This window comes from Syngnathoides biaculeatus, chromosome 11 (genome assembly GCF_019802595.1).
Source record: "Syngnathoides biaculeatus isolate LvHL_M chromosome 11, ASM1980259v1, whole genome shotgun sequence".
Lineage (NCBI taxonomy): Eukaryota > Metazoa > Chordata > Actinopteri > Syngnathiformes > Syngnathidae > Syngnathoides > Syngnathoides biaculeatus.
The window spans coordinates 25,430,408-25,452,072 of NC_084650.1; the positions used below are offsets into that span (position 1 = coordinate 25,430,408).

A 21,665-nucleotide genomic window follows, 5' to 3' on the forward strand; every position below is an offset into this window, starting at 1 on the left:
ATCTGAAAATATGTGGGAAACAAAGATGGGCAAAAGGAAGCAAATATTGTAATTTCAATAAAGGACTGAGAACAAATATGTACACATCAGTGGAAATTTTTGTGGAGGGAATCTGGATGGAGAAATCTCATGATATTTTTTTTACAAGTCCAGCGCAGAGACTATATTCATTCATCCCTTTTCCGTACCGCTTAGCCTCACAAGGGTCGCAACTGTACTGAAGCCTAGCCCAACTATCTTCGGGCGAGAGGCGAGGCATACCCTGAACTGGTCGGCAGCCAATCGCAGGGCACATATACAATACAACCATTCACACTCACAAAACACACCTATGGGCAATTTGGTGTCTTCAATTATAATAGCATACATGTTTTTGGTGATGATTTGGAAGGAAACCAGAGTACACGGAGGGGGGAAAAAACCACGCAAAAGAACAAGCAAATTCTATTGTGGTATGCTGAAATAATTATGGCGGTAGGAACACAGACGGACGGATATTCAGTTAATTGGTTTGGATGCATGTTGATTAGTACGCAAGAGGTTGACAGTACAGAGTTCAGGAAATGTGATGTGTCTTCCACTATCCCACCCCACGTTTCAATAAGAAAACCGCATGGCATGGTTAAGAAGGATTTCCTGTCTTTCAGCAGCCTGTCACTGAAACTGATCCTCTACCTGCTTGTGGATCTCTCGGGGCATCTTTAATCTGAACGTTACTCAGATTAATCTCAAAATGTTAGGCTTGAACATAAACTAGCTCGACTTTGAATCCAAACACCGCCAGGGGCCTTGCCAGTTAAATAAACGAGGTTTTCAATTCCACAATAAAATGAGCACCAACACCGACTCGGCAGACACGTAGTTATTATGTAAACAGAAAGCTTTAATTAGTTGCTTGTCTTCCTTATCACAGTTCCCCCATATAGCCCCCCTCTCACCCTCCCCCTTACCAGTTAGGTAATCATGTGTGCTGTCCTGGGGTGTAAACATTAAGACGCAGGGTAAATCATGATGAGCTTTTTCAAGGTCTGTTCAGCTGCTGCTCGGGGATTAAAAACAGCACAGTTTATATGTTGGGGGGAAAAAGAAAAGAAATACTCTTACCTCTTTAAAATTGGGGTACAGTGTACCACTTTTGGTGGCTATTTGGAAATAATTTATTGGCTACGCTTGTGTTTCCATATGAATGCCACATGATACTGCTTACAGTAGATTTGTCGACATAAAATGACAATGTACTTATGAGATCACTGACTCCCAAGATTCTAATCTAGCCGGTCTGTATTGCATTTGTTACACATGCTGATGCTACATTTAAAATATAAAACTGAAAATTCTGTGCCTTCAGTGTTACTGATAACTCATTTGTTAGTAAGCACTGTGATTAACGTTCCAAACATGGCACCGTGTCTCTCACTCACTGGGTTCTCTGTTCAAAAACTAATGTAAATCTACGGGTCCAGATAATCTTGTTCTTTGAAAGGTAATTTAATGGAACTGTCAACCTCTCACCCGCACAGCGAGCAAAACAAACCGCCAAGGGATGAGCTGTCTTCATTAGCAAGTGTTCATTTTTGGAGTGGAGTATTTTACAGCGCACATGTGGGTGCAGGTGGGCAATCGGAGCCACAAATAGGATGTCCAAGCGTGAGTTGAAATTGGAATAACAGCTGGGCTGTTGCGATACGGGGGAGAACGGACAACTCAGAAGCTGCACGGCTCCAAAGTCACTTTGCTCGGCTGAATTCGTTGGAAGTTCAAGTGCATCCAACAGTTCCGTAAACCACATCTGAGAGTTAGCATGACAAACACGTGCGGCGTTGCCAAAAGCACCTGTAGCAGTGAGCACTAAGTTAAATATTGGCAGTTAAGAACTGTGACCAATTGCACACTTTATCTTCCTACATGACAGACACCCCCCCACACACACCATAAGACGAACCCCCCATCCATTATGAGCTTTTAGCTGACACCTCAACTCTTCTGAGCCTTCACCGGCGAAAACCTCGCTGCTAATGCAGGGCAACTTAAACGGCTTTGATAAATACATTTCAATTGTTTAACCATAATTTCCTTCTCTTATAGTCCTTTTTATGCCTCCATTAGTGAGGAGATGCGGTGAATAGCAATTAAAGAGATGTAAAGGAATTCACTAGATAATGAATCACTCCTGAATGAAAGCTGCCACACTGGGGTCTTTCAAATCCTGGCCTGGGAATGAATTGTACTCAGGATTATTACATTTTAGAATGAATCACATACAAATTACTAATACAGTTATTTGCTAATTGCAATCAAATATTCCACGTGACTAAACAATGTAACACTCACCAACATATATTTCAAAATGTTCCTAAATATGGAAAATGTAAGACGGTATTAGCATCAAGTATTACCAAAAGAAAGAAGTAGCGGCTCACTGACACATTTGGGATCTCACCAGGCTCTTCTTTATAATTATTTTACTGGATAAATGGTAGGAATACTTGAATGTTACTCACAGCACTGTGATGTATTTGTTTTAAATTTTTTGTACTTTACTGAACTCCTTGAAAGTTGCTGTTCTCCCAGCTATTTTGAATAATAGCTATTTGGCAACTGGATATGTGTTTTATTTTATTTGCATTATTTTATTAACCCAAAGCTTTTCTTGAAACTAAGTGGAGATCATTTTGAAAGCTTCTACTGAAATTGATGTCGTTTGGAATGTCTGTTGTGTCACAAAGTTCTGGAAAAGATTGAGAAATGTTGCAGGAGGAAGCAGTACATTTTAATACGTTGCAATTGAGGACATTTTGAGATAACACATTGTTTAACAAATGTAATTGTCAGCAAAGCAAATTTATTTGTAAAGCGCGTTTCATACATGAGGTAACTCAATGTGCTTTACATGATTAAAGGCATTTCAAAACAAAGAGATAAAACATTTAAAATGGGATAAAAAACAAATATGACAAACATAATAGTAGAAAAAAAAAGAAGACAAAAATCCATACAGTGCAAGTAATATGATCAAAAAGTGGATGTATTCTAAAAGGCATGGATTTAAAAACATTCACACTTGGGGCTGACCTCACCTCTGTTGGCAACTTATTCCATTGGTGTGCAGCATAATAGCTAAATGCTGCTTCACCATGTTTGCTTTGGACTCTGCGCTCCACTATTTGACCTGAGTCAGTCGATCAAATGGAGGAAATACATCCATCCATTTTCTGAGCCGCTTATCCTCACAAGGGTCGGAGGGGTGCTGGAGGCTATCTCAGCTATGTTTGGGCAGGTGGCGGGGTACGCCCTTAACTGGTTTCCAACCAATCACAGAGCTCATACTGGATATACAAACAACCAGTCGCACTCACAATCACATCTAAGGTCAATTTAGAGTCTTCAATCAACCTACCATGCATGTTTTGGGGATGTGGGAGGAAACCGGGATGCCTGTAGAAACCCCCCATGCAAGCACGGGGATAACATACAGACTCTACACAGGCGGGGGCAGGTCCTCAAAACTGTGAGGCAGACGCTCTATCCCAGGGGTCTCAGACTGTTGATATTTTGTGGCCCTCAATTTATTATCGAAGTTTGATGCTACTGCACCTCTCCAGTTTTATATGAATGGCACTTTTACAGTGTTGTGTGCAGAGCTGACCAACCTATCAATCAGAGTGGGGTATATGGCTCTCGGGGGGCATGACATCAACTGGGCTTGACGCAAGCACATAAACACTTTTCAATGAGTGAAAGTAACAGCGGTGTTGCCATGGTTTTAAAAGTTATAAGTTCTATCAGTTTTTCACACAACTTATTCCAGAAGCATCCTTGTTTATCTTCATCTAATTGAGTCTGAGACACCTGCTGGAGTACCCTGACAAACTCCCACCAAACTAAACAACAGCATGAAAACACTACCATCGAGCCCACAACTTCAATACTTTGTGCAGTTGGCTCTCTCTAAGATTTAAGGCCCATTAGGTAAATAACAGAAATTGAGTGTGTCCAAAAGAGAGGGAGATTGCAGAGCATATATGAAATATGCATGTTTTACAGCTAATTATGATATACAGCTAATGCTGTACACCCAAAACAACAATAGAAAAATCTACAATTCACCACAAAGTGATTGCTCAAGTGTGGCCTGAAAGATGAAAGTTTGGGCAGTCACAATTTAAGACGACTGAAAGTGTTGTTTTTCAGTGTGTAACGTTAACACAAGTCAGGTGGCTGATTTCCTCCCCGCCAATATGAGTCACTTCAATTGGTCCGTGAAGGCTTTGTGTACGCTCATGTGGCGGCCTCGTGCCATTTGATTGGTGAACTGGATTCAAAGAACACATGTGCTTGCGTTGGATTGGTGCAATTAGAAGTCAAAGGCGAAATTTCCACACACGATAATGGATAAATAAAAGTACAGTGACTCGTCAATCACTGTAACTGAGTAAAAGTACTGTTCCTCCGAAACATCAATACTCAAGTGAAAGAAAACTATGATGCATTAAAATCACTCACTGAGAAGCACAATTTATCCATAATGCCACTTGAGTAAATGTAACGGAGAAAAATATCAATTTAAAAAAATATCAATGGTCAACAATTGACCATTGGGATAAAACACACACACGCACACACAAAGACAATAGCAGCACAAAACAAATTTCAAATTTTACAAATGCAGTTCATCAAAACTGAAACTATCTTCATCTTCTCTGATAAATTTTGACTTTTTATTTCAAGGCAGCATGGTGAATGAATGAGTGGTTAGCACCTCGACCTCACAGTTCTGAGAACACAGGTTCAAATTGTTGGCATGTTCTCCCCGAAACGTCTGTTTCCTCCATGTACCCCTTCACAGTTCTTTATCACCTCACATGATTTTTAGCATTTGATAGTTATTAAATTAATGTCTATTTAAGGCTTTAAAAAATCAATTGTCTTCCTAGTAAAATTTATAGCACCACAGTTTATAAAGTCCCCAAGCATCATCGACCCTACTGTATACAGTATCTAATTTTCACCATAGCAGCATTTTGACTTTTTCATTTTGTATGCAATGGGCTTGCTGGCAAGAGTTATATTTTACAGAATGTTGTGTTCCCTGTTGACACTGGGCATTCATCGGGGTACCTCTTCTTTATTGTAATTGTGTTTTACATCAAGCAGTGCTTGGCTGTTTGGTTATTTAGTTCTTTGCCCAGCATGGAGAGGAGGACGTAAATGTGTAAGGGTGATCATTTGCTCACAAAAGTTGTCTTACTCCTGAAAAATCTCCCCACACTTTAGAAGGACGGCCATGCCCCAGCTCGTCAGTTCCGCATCACTGCTTTAAATGCTAAAGGAATTGTGTCTCCTTCATACATAATGCTCTTGATATCTGACTTCTTCCTTACCCTTAAAACCAATTTAGAGAAAAGCCCAGACTGACAGGATACACAGGAAATGAATTTCCAAATCCTCAGAGAGGTTTTCAGAGATATTTTACTGAGTTGACAAAATATCTGCACTCTCTTGGAAGGGTATATCCCCTCTGTCTCTTTATCATTGCTATATATACAGACAGTATACATATACATACATACATACATACATACATCCTATCATTTTTCTTGCCGCTTATCCTCACGAGGGTCACGGGAGTGCTGGAGCTTATCCCAGCTATCAACGGGCAGGAGGCGAGGGACACCCTGAACTGGTTGCCAGCCAATCGCAGTGCACACGGAGACAAACAGCCGCACTCACAATCACACCTGGGGGCAATTTAGAGTGTCCAATAAATGTTGCATGTTATTGAGATGTGGGAGGAAACCGGAGTGCCCGGAGAAAACCCGCGCAGGCATGGGGAGTGCATGCAAACTCCACACAGGCACGGTGGAACGACTGGTTAGAGTATTGACTTCACAGTTCTGAAAACTGGGGTTCAAATCCCGGCCTCGCCTACATGTTCTCCAAGTGCCTGTATGTGTTTTCTCCGGGCACTCCGGCTTCCTACCACATTTGATAAACATTAATTGATTGGAGACTTTAAATTGACCTTAGCTGTGATTGTGACTGCAAATGGTTGCGTGTGTCTGTGTGCCCTCTGGCTACCAGTTCAGGGGTGTGCCCTACATCCTGCCCAAAGATAGTTGGGACAGGCTCCGAAGAGAGAGAGAGAGAGAGAGAAAATGAGAGAGAGAGAGGCAAAGAGAGAGAAACTTAAATATAGAAAACCTCTTCCGGATAAGCACCAAAAGCAGTTCTCTGTTTTATATGCAAGTGACATCCCATGCTGAGTCTTCGCAGTTACTGTGGCCCAACAGGGAGCAACGACCACCCATAACGCATAAATAGCACTTAGTTTGAATACAATATACATAAACAATTCTTGAATATGTTTTTGATCATTCGTGTCTTCAAAATGGAGTTCTGCCCTGAGCAAGACTGGACCACAGCCAAGAGGGGCATGGGCTGGGCACCGCTCCAAGCAGTTTCATCTCTGACACCTGTCACCGGTCACGGCTGTGTCACATGATTAGACAATGTATTTAAGTTGGGGTTTTGTCACTGGTTTTTGCCAGTTCGTTGAGTATATTTTCCCACATCCAGTGTTACTCCACCACTGTGCTATTATAGCACGGTCACGCTTTCGCTTATGCTCTTTAATTGACTCGTAGTCATCGGACATTGTTTCTTGTGTTTTGGATCCTGCCTTCTTGGACTGTGTTGTCGTGCACAACTTTTGTTTCTAATAAAACCCACTGAACATCATGTCCTCATCTTGGAGTCCTGCATTCGGGTCCACCCGTCCACCTTTGGTTTGTGACAGAGTTCAGTCCTTGGCTGCACCAGCAGTGGTGCCCCAAGACCCAACAGGACTCGCCAAGTGAAGTTCTTCAGGAGGTGAAGATTCAAACTCCTTCGGACGTTCCGAGACGTTTGTGCCTTCCAGTTCAGAGCGGCATCTTTTCCCATCGTCGGAGTCAACTTACCTCCAGGTGGTGATCAGTTGTGAGCTCTGCAACTGTCTTCAGCCGGGTGTCCAGTGTCAAGTGAGGACACGACTACAAAGTCAATCATCGAACTGCGACCTAGGGTGTTGTAGTGCGAAATGGGGATATGGACACCCTTACTCCTGAACATCGTCTTCGTTATGGACATTCAACAACAAGGCTATGAATATACACAAAAAAACAACAACAACAAAATCTCAGTCTGAACAATAAGGGACACCACGTAAGAGGACTCTGTAGATGAGAGGCAAGAAGGAAGTAAGACATGAAGAAGAAGTCATAGGCATGTTGAATGGACACTGTACAATTGCTCTGTGTGCTGAGCTGTAAATAAAGTGAAAAAAAAAATACAAGACTGATTCTTGAGAATACCATACTAACTAAACACAATTGTCCTGAACATGCAGACCAGACGAAGAGGTCTGTCCCCCTGTGAAGCTCTGAGATCTCTTGGTGGTAGATCACTTGTGCATGAATCAAAAGAAAGCTATTATGTGAATCTACATAACAAATATGAAAGTCAAGCTAATGTGAATGGATTGCAAGCACTTTGAATATCTTGAGTGATCAAAAAAGTAGTATCGCGTTTCATTTCTTAATCTGTTCAGAGTGAACACTAAACACGCATTGACTGCCAGGAAACGTGTAAATACATAGGGAGGGGTACATTTGCGTTCTACTAAACTGCAGATGGCTCAAATGAACATCGCTGTGTGTCACTTTGCACCACATCGAGTCACGATAATAAGTGAAATCTGCTCTTTGCACATGATGTCGCGATGTGCTAATATTACAGCCGTGTATATTCATAGCCTTGTACATCAAACAGCTAGTTTGAACCGTCACAGAAAGACTGCCTCGAGGTAGTGTACAGCGGACGGGCACTGGGGCCCCCTCCTGCTTGGCATAAGCATATTACTAAGCGGAGAATAAAAAAATTACAGGATTGCCTGTGTAGTGGCGAGAGAAACCGAAAATAACAATTTAAACAACAGAATTTTATCGTTTTATAGACGTTTTTATAGAGAACAAATTTTGCTAAACCAACTTTTTCTCGTATTTGGAATGTAATATTTGCTCTATGGTGCTTTAGTAAACGTGTGGAATATGAATTAAAATCATCAGTTCTCAGTTGCAGAGGCCCAAAATCATCCATCCCTCCATTTTCTGCACCACTAATCCTCTCTAGTGTCGGCAGCATGCTGGAGCCTAGCCCAACTAACTGCGGGTGAGAGGTCGGGTACACGTTGAACCGCTCACCAACCAACTGCAGGGCACATGTAAACAAATAACCATTCGCACTCACTGTTATGGGAAATTCAGATTCTTCAATTAAACTACGTGCATGAAATACTACATTGATTACTACGTGTGTTTTCGCGAATAGTGTCAAATTACGAGGCTTTACAGGATCAGGATTTTTAGGACACCCGAGACCCTGGTGAGGATAAGCGGTACAGAAAACAAATGAATTATTGCAAGTGTCAAGTCAGATGCGGCGATTTTTTTTGTCTCTTTGTCAAAGATGCTTTTGTTTCTCTTTGCCGATGATTAATGAAGATAATTCACTCAACGCAAACATCACCTTAAGAAGCAATGTTATTGTTATGCAATCACATAAATGATTATTGTGTGATGCTTCTTAAAAGCTCATTAGTTGAATTCAATTTTGCCCTGTTCTGTGCCCCAGCAGGTTTCCATATTGCTGAATCGTGTGGAAGAATATTTATGGGTGATCCCTGTGGACAAGGAGACCTTCAGTAAACACTCAAACACTGTAAGTATACATTTCATCCTTTTACTGCCCTTCGCCTTATATTATCTATCCCAAGTGCTACAAGCATAGAAGGATTAACGTCACACCGTGAGGGCTTACACAATTACAAAGGTCAATTGATTTCTGAGCTCATTAGACCTTTATTCAAAGTATGAATCATTTGAGACAAAACGGTTCTCATGTCATGTGACTGAAGCACATTCAATATCATGAGGATTACAGTTTTGAATTTGTAATCAAATGTGAGCCGCAGGCAACATGAACAGTAGCTCGGTTTTGCATTAATGTAAAAGCTTTTGCACCTTTTTCTTTTGAACCGAGTCACTCTTAATTATTCCCATGACTCTTCCCCCTTTATCTGTCTCTCATCCTACTTATGGCCATTGAGCAACTCATAGCCTGTGAAAGGTTATGAACCCTTATGAATTGTGGTGATATTGACAATCCAGCAGCGTTTCAGCAAAGGGAATGTACACTATGTGTGTGTTTCTGTGTCTTCTGCAGCTTTTGCTCACATCTGCATTTCTGCATTGATCCCAAGCCAGAGGGCCAGTGAGTGAGCACAAAGCTGATGCGGACTTTGGTCCGTTCCGTCAGCCGGTGGCCACGGCCATAACTGTGAATGATTGCAGTCAATACAGCAATCACAATGTGCCGCAGTCATCAGCCTTCGTGCGCGTATACACACGCACTGCCTGCATGTGATTGATAAAGCAATTTAGTTATCATAATACGGACAGTTTTTGTTTTCTTCCTACTAAATATTTTAAGTTTTAGACAAATTTGAGAGATGTTGTCCTTGTCCTAACACTGTCTAGTAAACTAAACAGTGTTTGGCAATAACAAAATCTTAATTAGCATATGAAACACTGTGTTAAAAAACATGTTGTTTATCCCTGCAGCGTTTCAGGATTATAATCAACTCATGGGTACACTTTTTGTCCAAGGAAGCAGCTTGTTAGTCTTGTTAGAACGCTTTTATGCTGACGCGCAGCCATGTATTTTATCACATGCATGTAGGTCAATATCACAAAACAGTTTTAACAAAAAACACACCACGCTGACTTGATTAATGCCGTGAAAGGGATGTTTTGGAGTGACTGAAACTGTGAAGTCGGAAGGTGGAAACATTGCATTTCTGCTGCAATGCGAATTGCTGTGTGTGTCCTTCTGCTTTGTGGAGATTTGAACAAACAGTGGGTGAATACAAATGGCCACAGAGGATCTGGGATCGAAATTATCGCCGCAGTGAAGGAAGAAAAATAACTTAAACTGCAGTGGGAAGAATATAAACAGTCAACCAGGCATGTGGGGGCTGTCCCTGCCAGGCATGCATAAGTTTGTTTTCCACCTGACATTCAGTCTGTGTTTACTTGGCATAGTTGGTGCTGCGTAATCTCGCTTCTGATCCTCGCAGTACCTGAGGACAGATACGTTATCGGAAACCCTTGAAGACCAACTCACTCTTATGGCCTGATTTATAAAGTTTCTTAAAGTGTATGGAATGTCTCATTTCTAACGCATATATGTTCAACTGTTCCATAAAATGCGAATCCTGTTCGATGCATTTAAGTCCGCAAACTTTGACCGAGTTTCTCTTACCTGGAAAATGACTCATTTCGTGGGCGGGCCTCTGACGTTACAAATTGTGGGATGGGCTGTTTTGGAACGACGATAAGCTGGGACTCTTTTGTATTCACGCTGAAGAAAAACACGTTCGTTTCGAGAATTCCTCAGTGATTGTAAGCTAAAACCAATCCGTAAAAATGATTTATTATTTTTATTTTATTTTATTTTTATTACATTATCACTTATTTGTGAACATATACCGACGTAGACTATGTTATTGGCTTCTGTGTGTTCTAGTGCAATAATAAGCATTTTACACGCAAAGCAGTTGTCGCATACAAAATCACTAAATACTTGACGTTTGCATAATTTCAAAACAAGACTGAAAACTTTGTATATACATACAGGATATCGAGGCCTTCACTATTTATCAGTTTATGACTAACTAAACCAAACGAGAACTTCACAAACGCTTACCAGTCGATATTTCCAACACGAGGCATATCCTCCGCGAATTGTCTGACTGCTGTGTCGGCTTCTTCAGCGCCAGCTACGTCATCTGAATTCGAAGGTGTGTGCTGTCTAACTGGCTCAAATTGATAACCTTTAACGCCTTCATAAAGCTCGTATTCTTCACCGTCTTCGTGGGACCCTTCAGAATAATGTATCGGAAAACTCATCAGCGTTCTGACAGTGTATTCCCACGGGATCCATGTTATTGTCACAACGTCCTACGTCACCGCCATGATCGTCTTTCTCTGCCACATTTCCGTACTTTTCCGGCGGATACAGTGCGATCATTTGTTGCAGATAACTGAAAAATAAAAATGTTTCCTTCATAACGGATTTAAGATTTGTATTCAGCATAAAAAAAAAACTGTATAATATTTGCAAAAAGGTGCATTGGGGTCCTTCCATTCACTTTAACAAGAGGCGCTAAATTGCATGTAATTTCTGCACACACCATTGGTAGAGTTGCTGTGCGCAATCGACTGTATTCATTGTCATCTTCTTCTTCTTCGTCTTTCGGCATATCAGGTTGGGACGTCCCGGACAATAGTACCCCACAGGTCTTGGGCTATCGGTGCATTTCGAAGGGCTGCCCTTTGAATTCCTGTCTCCCAATAAATTTGCTCTGGAAATATCATTTTTCTTGGTTCAAATCTTGGTTTCCATCAGAGGAGTGAAAAAAAATATGATTCCCTTTGCTTATTAAATATCTTGTGAGCTGCAGTCGGTACTTTAACTTTTTAAGACTGAGGCGAAATGTAAGTGTGTCCACACACAGTAAATTAGTAAATGTCCTATCTAAACACTGCTTTTGTCACCCAAAAAATAAGAAATAAATCTTTTAAAGCTGTAGCATGAGCAGCCTCTCACAATCTCAACAAGATACGGCATTCTAGTATTGCAAACGCAACAGATGAAAAATCAACACACTTAAGAATTCAATTCAAGACACGTGATCTACTAAGATCGCAGTTACATTTGTCAAAATGTATCAAATAAGCAGATGTGTACTTTAAGTAGCGCTGATTGTTTCCACCCTGGTAAATTTGGAAGAGCTCCTCAAAACGTGAAATAAACTTTGAAGTCATGAAATTCCGAGTGTTAGTGGAAGATCCTAACAGTGAATATTTCACCACCACATTTATTGAACTCACGACGCCTTTGGAATCACACACAGTTTGCACATTCAAAGAATGTATGTGCTTATTACTGCAGCATCAAAACTTTTCACTCTGTTAATTTGGGGGGAAGCCAACAACTGCATCAATGCCATGTTTTGCTTGTTTTTATACCTGAGGGGGCAGAAATTGGATGTATCAGCCTATTCTGCATTTCAAGCTTGGGACGGCACTGCTTGAGAGAGGACGGCAGCAATTGCCATGGTGCGCCCAAGTGACCCAGACACCACAATTCATCTCAGATTTGATAAATTACACTGCACTTGCTGAAATGATCTATTTGCATTCTTTCCATCCAGTATTTTGCACTTTTGGGTAGAAGATGGATAAAAAGTTTTTTTTTTTTCTCTTTACCCATCCCGATATGTGAACTGACCTAGTTGAGTGCTTGTGTTGAGCAGTGATTACACAAGCGTCTACCATCTGGAACAATGCTGTGGTTTTTGGATCTTAGAAGAGGGTCCAGGAGGCAGGAGCAACCCATTTCATTTTCTTGTTTTTAAGCATTATTGTTTAATTTTTCACAAAGCACCTATCATGACAAAAAAAAAATACATTTATCTTATATTTGCAGCATTGGTAGCCAGAGATCACACAGATCACCTATTGATGAGTATTGGTGGACAACTTTTATACAAACTCGTTTTGTACTAATATAACTGTCGTGTGAAGTCTTTGAGCAGACATATAATACAGTTCATTTGTAGTTTTACGAACAATAACAACACTAACTATCAATTTTATTGAGACTTATTATTATATATTACTACATTATCTTCTGGCTAGACATTACATAAGAAAGTGGGAACAAAACAAACAGTAAGCGTGCAATTATTGAGAAATCCGTTTTGATAATATGTGACTCTCCACTTTCCTCCTACATTGGAAAACCCTGCATGATAGGTTAATTGAAGATTCTAAATTGCCCATAGGTGTGAATGTGAATCTTACTTTGTTTCTATGTGCCCTGCGATTGGGTGGCAACCAGTCCTAGTGTGTACCCGACCTCCTGCCCGAAGACGGCAAGGATAGACTCAAGCACTTCCGCAACCCTTGTGAGGATAAGCAGCTCAGATAATGGATGGGTGGATATTATCATATAATCGTATTATCGTATTGTATATATATTATCTGACCGTTTTAAGCATGGTAAAAGCTTTAATAAAGGCTGTTTATTATTGTCATCAAAAATGCATTTGTACAGTCAGACATGACCACTTACCTCCTTGGTATCAAAAGCACTTCTACATTGATGCCAACAGTACCAGACAGACAAGCCAATCATCAGCCAGACAGTAGTAAAAATTACGATTCATCTATCATTTCCTGAGCCTCTTATCCTCACAAGGGTCATGGGAGCGCTGGAGTTTATCCCAGCTATCTTCGGGCAGGAGGTGGGGTACACCCCTGAACTGGTTGCCAGCGAATCACAGGGTACACAGAGACAGACAACAGTTGAACTCACAATCATACCTAAGTATGTAAGCAATTTAGAGTGTCCAATTAATGGTGCATGTTTTTGGGATGTAGGATGTGTGGTATTTCAATATGAAAACAACCATATTTTATTTTGTCCAAGTCTTCCAAGAATTGGCATATGAAACCTGTGTGGTTCAGTATCTCCAACAAGGTTAAGAACTAGTGCTTTGGAGTACTACTTTTTTCAATACTGTAACACCTCGGCGCATCTCCTGCAATATGGATTCAGCCTCGATATCTTCAACGACGTTTCCATCCACCAGTGGATAAAACCGTTCTTTTCAGTGGCAATATGATGATGGTGATGACGATTAGCTTGCAGCAGTCACCGTACACAGTGGATTTTGTTATCGCACATCCCTTGAGCTGACAGGCACAGGCACACTAAGGCTGCCTTTCTTCTTCCTGTTCAGATAGAGATGACAGCTCTCTATGGACACAAACACAGCCCAGCTTCTGCTACCGTGTAATTGTAGTATCCAACACTGTTGTAAACAATGTGGCAGACATTTCACGTGCAAATGTGCTCTTGTACGAGTCTGACACAGAAATCAGTCTCTGAATGCAAGCCTCTCCATTTTGAGTTGAAATCAATTCACGGTCCTCCAACTGTGTTTAGGATGCATGTGAGGTCTTACAAGTGCACGTCAGTCGGTGTGATCATTTCCAGACTCATCAAAGTGGTCCTTGTCTGTAGTCACAACACTGTTAGTGGCACTTTCACACTGGGTGACGTAGCACTGCAGTTAATCACAGAGAACGGTCGCCAATAAAGTATTTAGCAATTCGATGAATTTCATCTTGGCATCCATTTTCCTCCCAGAAAAAGAAACTGAAAATCAAATAAAGAGCTGCAAGGCAGATTTGTGATGGATTTTAAAGATAATTGACTTTGAGTGATGAAACACGGCTGTATAGCAGAAGGCTATTAATGTGCTTTCCTTCTCCAGCTGCTACTGTACTATTAAAAAACTCAAAAAGCTCCCCTTTTCCATTTTAGAAACTAGGAAACTCGGATAACGCTGCCATCCACACAAGAACTCAATGATTGCTGATCTAAAAGAAACACTACCTTCAGCGTGCCTATAAAACATGCATCTATGGTTACACCATGTGCAGAATACTAGCTTTATTCTTATCATACTCATTTTGACATTCAATCCCATTTATGGCTGTAGCCTCTGAAATAGCCACACTCAGACTTCTTGCCGCTATTTGTATTATTCTATGGTATGGTAAGCTTTTATTGTCAATCCACAATATCCATGGAATATTTCTTTCTCCCTTGACGGTCAGTAATAAAAAAATAAAATAAAAAATAAAAAGGGGGGGGGGTCGTTGAGTCCACTGTATGTGGCACAATAAATGTTGCCTCTGGATTAGAAGAGTAGTTGTTGCAGTTTTTCCTTGCAAGCAAGTTGGTTTATATGTGAGAGGGTTAGTCGCCTGATGTGTGACAGGGAGTTTTTTATTATTTTTTTCTCAATATTGTCCAGTTGAGTTTCTTTTGGTTGCGTCACGCACACAGTTTGATGGACGCACAAGTATTGACTGTTTTTTTTTTTTTTGCACCATAACTCATAAGTGGAACCAGGAACGTGGATCGGAATAATTTATCCATATAGTGTATTGTCACATACTCAAAACAGAAGTTAGTCTGGGAAGAAAATACATCCACAGGTCCAAGCTTGGGGAACTAAGATGGATTTTGTTCTGACTACAGAGAGTACTAGAGCATGTTCAGACATGCAAATAAGCATTTTTTAAATAGCATATGCTAAAGGATTTGAAGATAATATCCGGATGGTGGATCCACAAAAACATAAGCTAAATCAAAATCAACTGCATGAAAGTTTTCCCAGTCTGATGATTAAATTCCTGATTAGCAGTAACAGTTAACAAAGGCAGACACTGTAAATCCTAATAGCACTTTTTTTATATATCATCATGGTTATGGTCCAAGCTGTACAAACATTTTCATTCTTTGTTTGATCTCGCACTCCTAAACATTCTTCAAACATTTTAGCTGTTTATCTTTTGTCTCTATCCTGAACAAAATCTAAATGAATACCGCAGAAACTGTGGTTGAGTCATGTCATGTCATTATCCAAGCCATTTATGCTCACAAGTGTTGCGAGAAAGCTACAGCCTATCCCAGCTAGCTTTGGGCGAATGGTGGACTATAGCGTGAACTGGTCGGCAGTCAGTCACAGGGCAGATATCAACACCATCACGTAGCAGGAATCGATCCCACGCTGTGTACCGTGACACCATCAGTGCCTCTGTGGGTGAGTTAGTAGCAAAAATCAGTACGTTAGCCATGATGCCCTTCTTGATGCACAATTTTCATGATTGAATTTGTTGAAACTATTGAGGTGAGACACCAGATCCGGGAAAGTAACAGTTTATACATCTGCTCATTTACTTTTCGTGCTTCTCCGTGTAGTTTGCATTTTATTCACCAGTTATCTTAGTAAAGCCTACATCTTGCATTTTAAAGTCACTCTGACAGACACATGGACTAGCTTCCCTCTAGTTCTCTTTCGCCCAAGTACAGCGTAGTTTATCACTTCTGGTTGTTTCGAAGGACCAATCTTTGAGCACATTAAAAAAAAAAACAAAAAAAAAAAGCTTTGGAGCGTTCCTAAACCACAGTGACAAATGCGCATGTAACCTTGCTTAAAGACAAAGCGCAAACTAAGCCTTTTGTCGAGCTACTTGTAGACGTCGTCGAGGGATTTGTACATTGCAAGCGTTTACTCATAAACCTGAGCTCATCCTTCAGCCCTCAGGGCCGCAGCTGCTGCATTGTACGCACAAACCAGTGTTCCTCTCTCGACATGTTACCATGGCGACACCTGTCCTGAGGCATTTGTAAATTAATAATTTCTACACACCACACATTTCTTTGTTGTTTTTATTTTGGAAAATAAAAGGCGAATATTTTGTGGTATAGGTTTACTTAGTAGCACTCGACAAGGATAACGTCTACGGTAATTGTAGTCTTGCGCTCACCACGAGTTGCCCATCTGTGTATACAGTAAATGTGCATATACATTACAGTACAGCAACACATAGTGCAGCTACACTTCAGACACATGTTGTGCTTGTTTGCCTCTGTAGGCTTGAAGTTTTCTTTTTATTTTTTTTTTTTTGTCTGGGATTAATTATTCTGTTAATCTTTGTCCGACACTTTGTTTTGTTGCGGAGACAAATACACACGTTTGCCGGGATCCGTACGTGTCAGTGTGTGTTTTTGTCTTTGAGACACAAATGCTTTTTGGAGCATGAAATAAGCTTTTCCTTGGAAGCCATGACGGGTAAAGTAGATGACATCCCCTGCCATTTCTTAATTAAGTACATGTGGCTCTCATCTTCAAATTGTAAATGTCACCTCCGGGCACCTAACTACTGTTCTCGTCACTTCTCTTGGTTCTGGATCGAGCTGGTCAAGGAAAACGTTTGGGAGCTGTAGTGTAGCACTCTGCTGCCATCTTAATCAGCCTTTGAGAGTGAAGGTCGCAGTGTTAGGCAATTGACTGTGAAAACAGAATTTTCTTGAAATGGGAAGATGGAAAATTCTGCTCCTTTCTCACATTTTCCTTCCCTCCAAATTGCTCTGGTGTACCTAGTGTGAGCGTTCATGTGTGCATGCATACTGCTGTCTTTTTGTCTTTGTGTTGACATTTTGGCCGGTCCAAACAAGGAAAATGCTAAAATGAGCTCATTTACCATTTGTGTGCGTGTTATGCAGTGGACTGTAATGAGCCGAGAGGAGCCTCCTCTTACTCATTAGTGCTCAGCATTTATTGGCCTCCACACTTACAGACCACACATAGAAACTACATCTGGACTTTCTCTCGCTGTCAAAAAATACACAAAATGAGGATTTGAAATGGACAACTTATTGATAGCAGACCTTTGGCCACAAAAAAACGATATTTTTTCTGCATACTGAAGAAATTAACCACTTTGAAATCCATATATAATTAAATCAGGCACATTGTAAAGCTTTTTTCTCTGAATTTGCATGGACTGTAATTATGATTTTGTATGCATTATTCACAAAAAGAAAGAAAGCTTAGAGTTGCAAATTTTCTACAATTAAAACTTGAAACGCACGTGGGGGGCCTGTCGGCGCCAGAGGACAACGAAAAATGAAGGGGGTTGGCCAGATTACCCAACCAGGACAGCCGAAGTGAGAGATGAGGCAAGAGCTAAAGGTTGAATAGCCAGGGAGCGTATCCAAAAGGACGGAGGAAACTGGTGGAGACCACCCCCATCGATGTGAATTTCAGTCCACAATCTATCTATAAGAATGTTTGAACTCATATCTTGAATATAAAATACTCAATTCAACATTTCATGCAGTTTGGCTTTAAATCGAGACAAACAGTTCTCCAAATTTCCAGCTGGACCTGTAGGTTGACACCACGCCACAGACATCAAGGCATATACGTAGAGTATTTCTGCTGAGTTTGTGAAATAACACAACAGGCATTTTATCTTTGGTTAACGAAACCATTCACTCCATCTTGCGGTAACTCTCAAACGTCATTGCTGCTGTGTACCAGCAGTTGTTTCTAGCGAGCTTTTAAATTTAGAGTTCCTAGTTTATAGTTGGCTCTGTTTGATTAGTGATGTATTTTTGGTGTGTAGTTAAATGAACATACGTTTGTTGACATTTTCATTGTAAGTTTGCATCCATCCATTCATTTTCTGAGGCACTTAGCCTCACAATGGTCATGGGAGTGCAAAAGCCTATCCTACCCATCATCAGGCAGGAGGCAAGGTACACCCTGAATTGGTTGCCATCCAATCGCAGAGCACATAGAGACAGACAACAGTCACACTCACAATTACACCTAGGGGCAATTTAGAGTCTCTAATCAATGTGTGTTTTTGGGGATCTAGGAGGAAACCGGAGTGCCCAGAGAAAACCCACGCAGGTATGCGGGGAACATGCAAACTCTATGTGCGTGTTTTACAGACTACCGGGACAAGCCATTACATTTTGGCCTGTGTCTTCATTTGTTAGCTATGTGGTGATCCAATTTGAACAAAACTTAGTACAAGGGTGGGGCATTGGCCAAAAAAAGAACACACTAAATTTATTCCAAGTTTGGTGCAGCTATAATGTAGCTAAAGGTGCTGATCTTGTGTTTTTTAGCTTTATCTTGCAATATTTGACTTTTCACTCTGAGCAATTTTTTTCAGTGAATAATGCATGAAAGTTAATTATAAAATTCTGGCATCTCAAGGTGGTATGTAGTTATTAAGATGTACAATTTGGTTCTGATCCAAAGTTGGATTGCTTTGCCTTAGTGGAGGTCTTGGGTCCACTGAGAGCCAGTACATGGTGAAGTAGTAATTATTACTTGTTGATTTATGATCAACACAAAAGAGATGAACTTGGAGATGAAGAAGTTCTTTTATGCAATGGAACAAGAAGCTGCATTAGTTTTTGCAGACAGTTCAAGTTCTGTCAGTTCAATTTTACTTTGTTTAGCGACACTACAATGCCTCCGCCAGCTCAGATAATGTCTTCCTTTTACTTGGACACAGGAAGTATGGGTCTGTTCAGGTACACATGAATTTTATCACCATGTAGTTTATCACCAAGTGTTTTATTATCTCATCATGTCTCTTTCAAAACGTTTTGTTCATTGGTTGCTTGTCTTTATGGCTTAGAGCTAAAGCAGAAAGAAATAATATTTATTCTGCACAGTCTCTTGGGCTACATCAACTTCACTCATATAATTATTGTGCAGTATTAATTTTTCGTCCATCCATTTTCTTTTGCCACTTATCCTCACGAGGGTCGTGGGGAGTGTTGGAGTCTATCCCAGCTGTCAACGGGGAGGAGGCGAGAACACCCTGAACTGGTTGCCAGCCAATCGCAGGGCACATAGAGACAAACAGCCACACTCACAATCACACCTAGGGGCAATTAAGAGTGTCCAATTTATGTTGCATGTTTTTGGAATGTGGGAGGAAACCGGAGGGCCCGGAGAAAACCCACGCAGGCACGGGGAGAACATGCAAACTCCACACAGGCAGGGCCGGGATTGTACCCGGGTCCTCAGAACTCTGAGGCCAACGCTTTAACAGCTGAGTCACTGTCCCACCCAGTATTAAATACATTAGTTTAAATAAAGTAATATTAATTAATTAAATTAATATTTTTAAGAGCTAGTTATTTAAGTTGTTAAGTATTAATACATGTATTATCAAAGACTAACATTGTGGTACTTGGGATTCAAGTAGAAATATTCAATATTAATTTCAATTTCATTTTTACTGCATGTTGTTTACATTTTACTTTAATAACATTAACATTAGATGCATAGCAGCAAACACATTAATGTATTAATACTAAGAGACAGCATACATTTGATGAGTGTTATAAATATTGTCCTGCATATATCCCATTAAAGGTGTCTGAGTCGTTTTTGTCACAAGGCACATTGTTTTCCCTCACTGGAATACTATGAGTTTGAAAACATACAATTTGGAAAATTGGAATGTCATTATTTATTATGATGTGAAATTTTGGTACAGATTTTAGCAAGAATCGTGACCGTTATTGCAAATGATTTGCTGTCGCCGGCCACAGAAAATCATATAAAAAGCTTCAAGCCAGTTCTTTAAGGCTAATGTATGTCATATACAGCACTCAGAACAAACGACTGTATAGTTTTTAAAGACAGTTACGAGCACTTGCCCCAAAATCTCTCCACACATCGCTTTTTCAAAAGTGGATAAGCTAACCAACCACAGATGTAAAAAAAAGAAAAGACAAATAAATACCCTGTTCCTGTCTTCATTCTCAAACATTCCCAAGTGTAGTAATGGCACACTGCTTTGGCGCACTTGAAATAATTTTACCCAATGATTGCTTCAAATCAATAGGTGAGGGGAACTGAGCCTTCCCGTTCTGGTGTCCAGGGCGAGCGCCCCTTCCCCCAGGACGGGAAGGAAATGCGCGGTCCATTCTCCTGTGCCCATTTCCGTCGGTGTCCCTGTGGTGGTGGTCGCGGCGATGCCCGTGGTTTTGGTTCGCATGTGGGCCGGACCCCATCTCGCGGTTCGGGTGCGTCATCACGGTTGTTTTACAGTGTAGAACCTGGTGGGAGCTTGTTATTTTGTGAGAGACAATGTGTGCGGGTGGGGGAAATAGACACTTACCTGAGGGAGAAAAAAGTTTGTCCCCCAGAGAAATGCCAAAGGATGTGGGTTGCCAAAAAAAAGGAAAAGAGGCAAAGTGCAGAAAAATAAGTGAAGATGTATGGTAAAAAAATTACTTTGGAGTAAAGTAATGAACTAGGAAAAATACCATAAAAATGATTGCAAAACAAATTAGTGCAAACAAAGAAGGCCAACACTCCTTCTCCACTTAGACAAAGGAAGAGAAGGGGGGGGGGGTTGTTGTTTTGTTTGGGGCCTTCACTTTTAGCACAAAGGGATTATAGCGCTGCAGGCCTCAAAAAAAATTGTTTTGAGGTTGCTTTGCTAAGAAAAAGTCCTTGGTGCCAAAAAAAGGGGTTTTAAAGATGGAAAAAAGGTAGGAAAGGGTGCAAAAAACAAAATTGTGTTTTTTTTAAAAAAGACAAGAGCAGAACTCTGTTTGCTAAAGGGCACTTTGGGCCTAGGGGATATTCCCCAGACGTTTAAGGCCCCTGAGCAAACTGGAGTAGTAACACCTATGAATAAATTCTCTTCAATCCAAATAATATATAAAGAAAATATATACTTATCTGTGTGTGCTGATCGATTAACGTATCGACGAGTAGTTTTGTGTCTTCCTCAGAATCTATAGCACACAATTCCCAGCGGCAGCAGCGTCTTGTGCGTGTGGATCCTCAGGCGTTCAGAGTTGAACTTCTGTTTGTGTCCAAGCTGCTCGCTGGGGCTCTTAAATCTCCCCGTAGTTGCAGTTTCATTTGTTTTGCAAATTGGGCTGTGGATGGCTTGGAAAGTGGGTGGAACTCTTCTTGTGGATGGGCACCATTGGGTTACTCCTCCTTCGTTAGTATTGTACTTGGGGTCTGGGATGTTCATCAGCATTTGTCTGTTTGTGGGGGCGGCTCCATGCATTTGCAAGATGTTGTTGGGGCCTCGTTTTGTGAATGTTTTGTCCTTCTTCCTCCCATCGTTGTCGTTATCCTGCAG

The 21,665-nt window shown here is 40.8% G+C and overlaps 1 protein-coding gene across 1 annotated transcript in view; it reads left to right on the top strand.

Moving 5' to 3' along the window:
- Positions 1-21,665, top strand: part of LOC133508635 (FERM and PDZ domain-containing protein 3-like) — a 78,627-nt gene that overhangs the window by 28,201 nt on the left and 28,761 nt on the right. Inside the window, exon 2 of the mRNA XM_061834878.1 lies at positions 8,674-8,757. The gene's annotated coding sequence lies outside the window, so the exon portion shown is untranslated. The remainder of the gene's footprint in view (positions 1-8,673; positions 8,758-21,665) is intronic.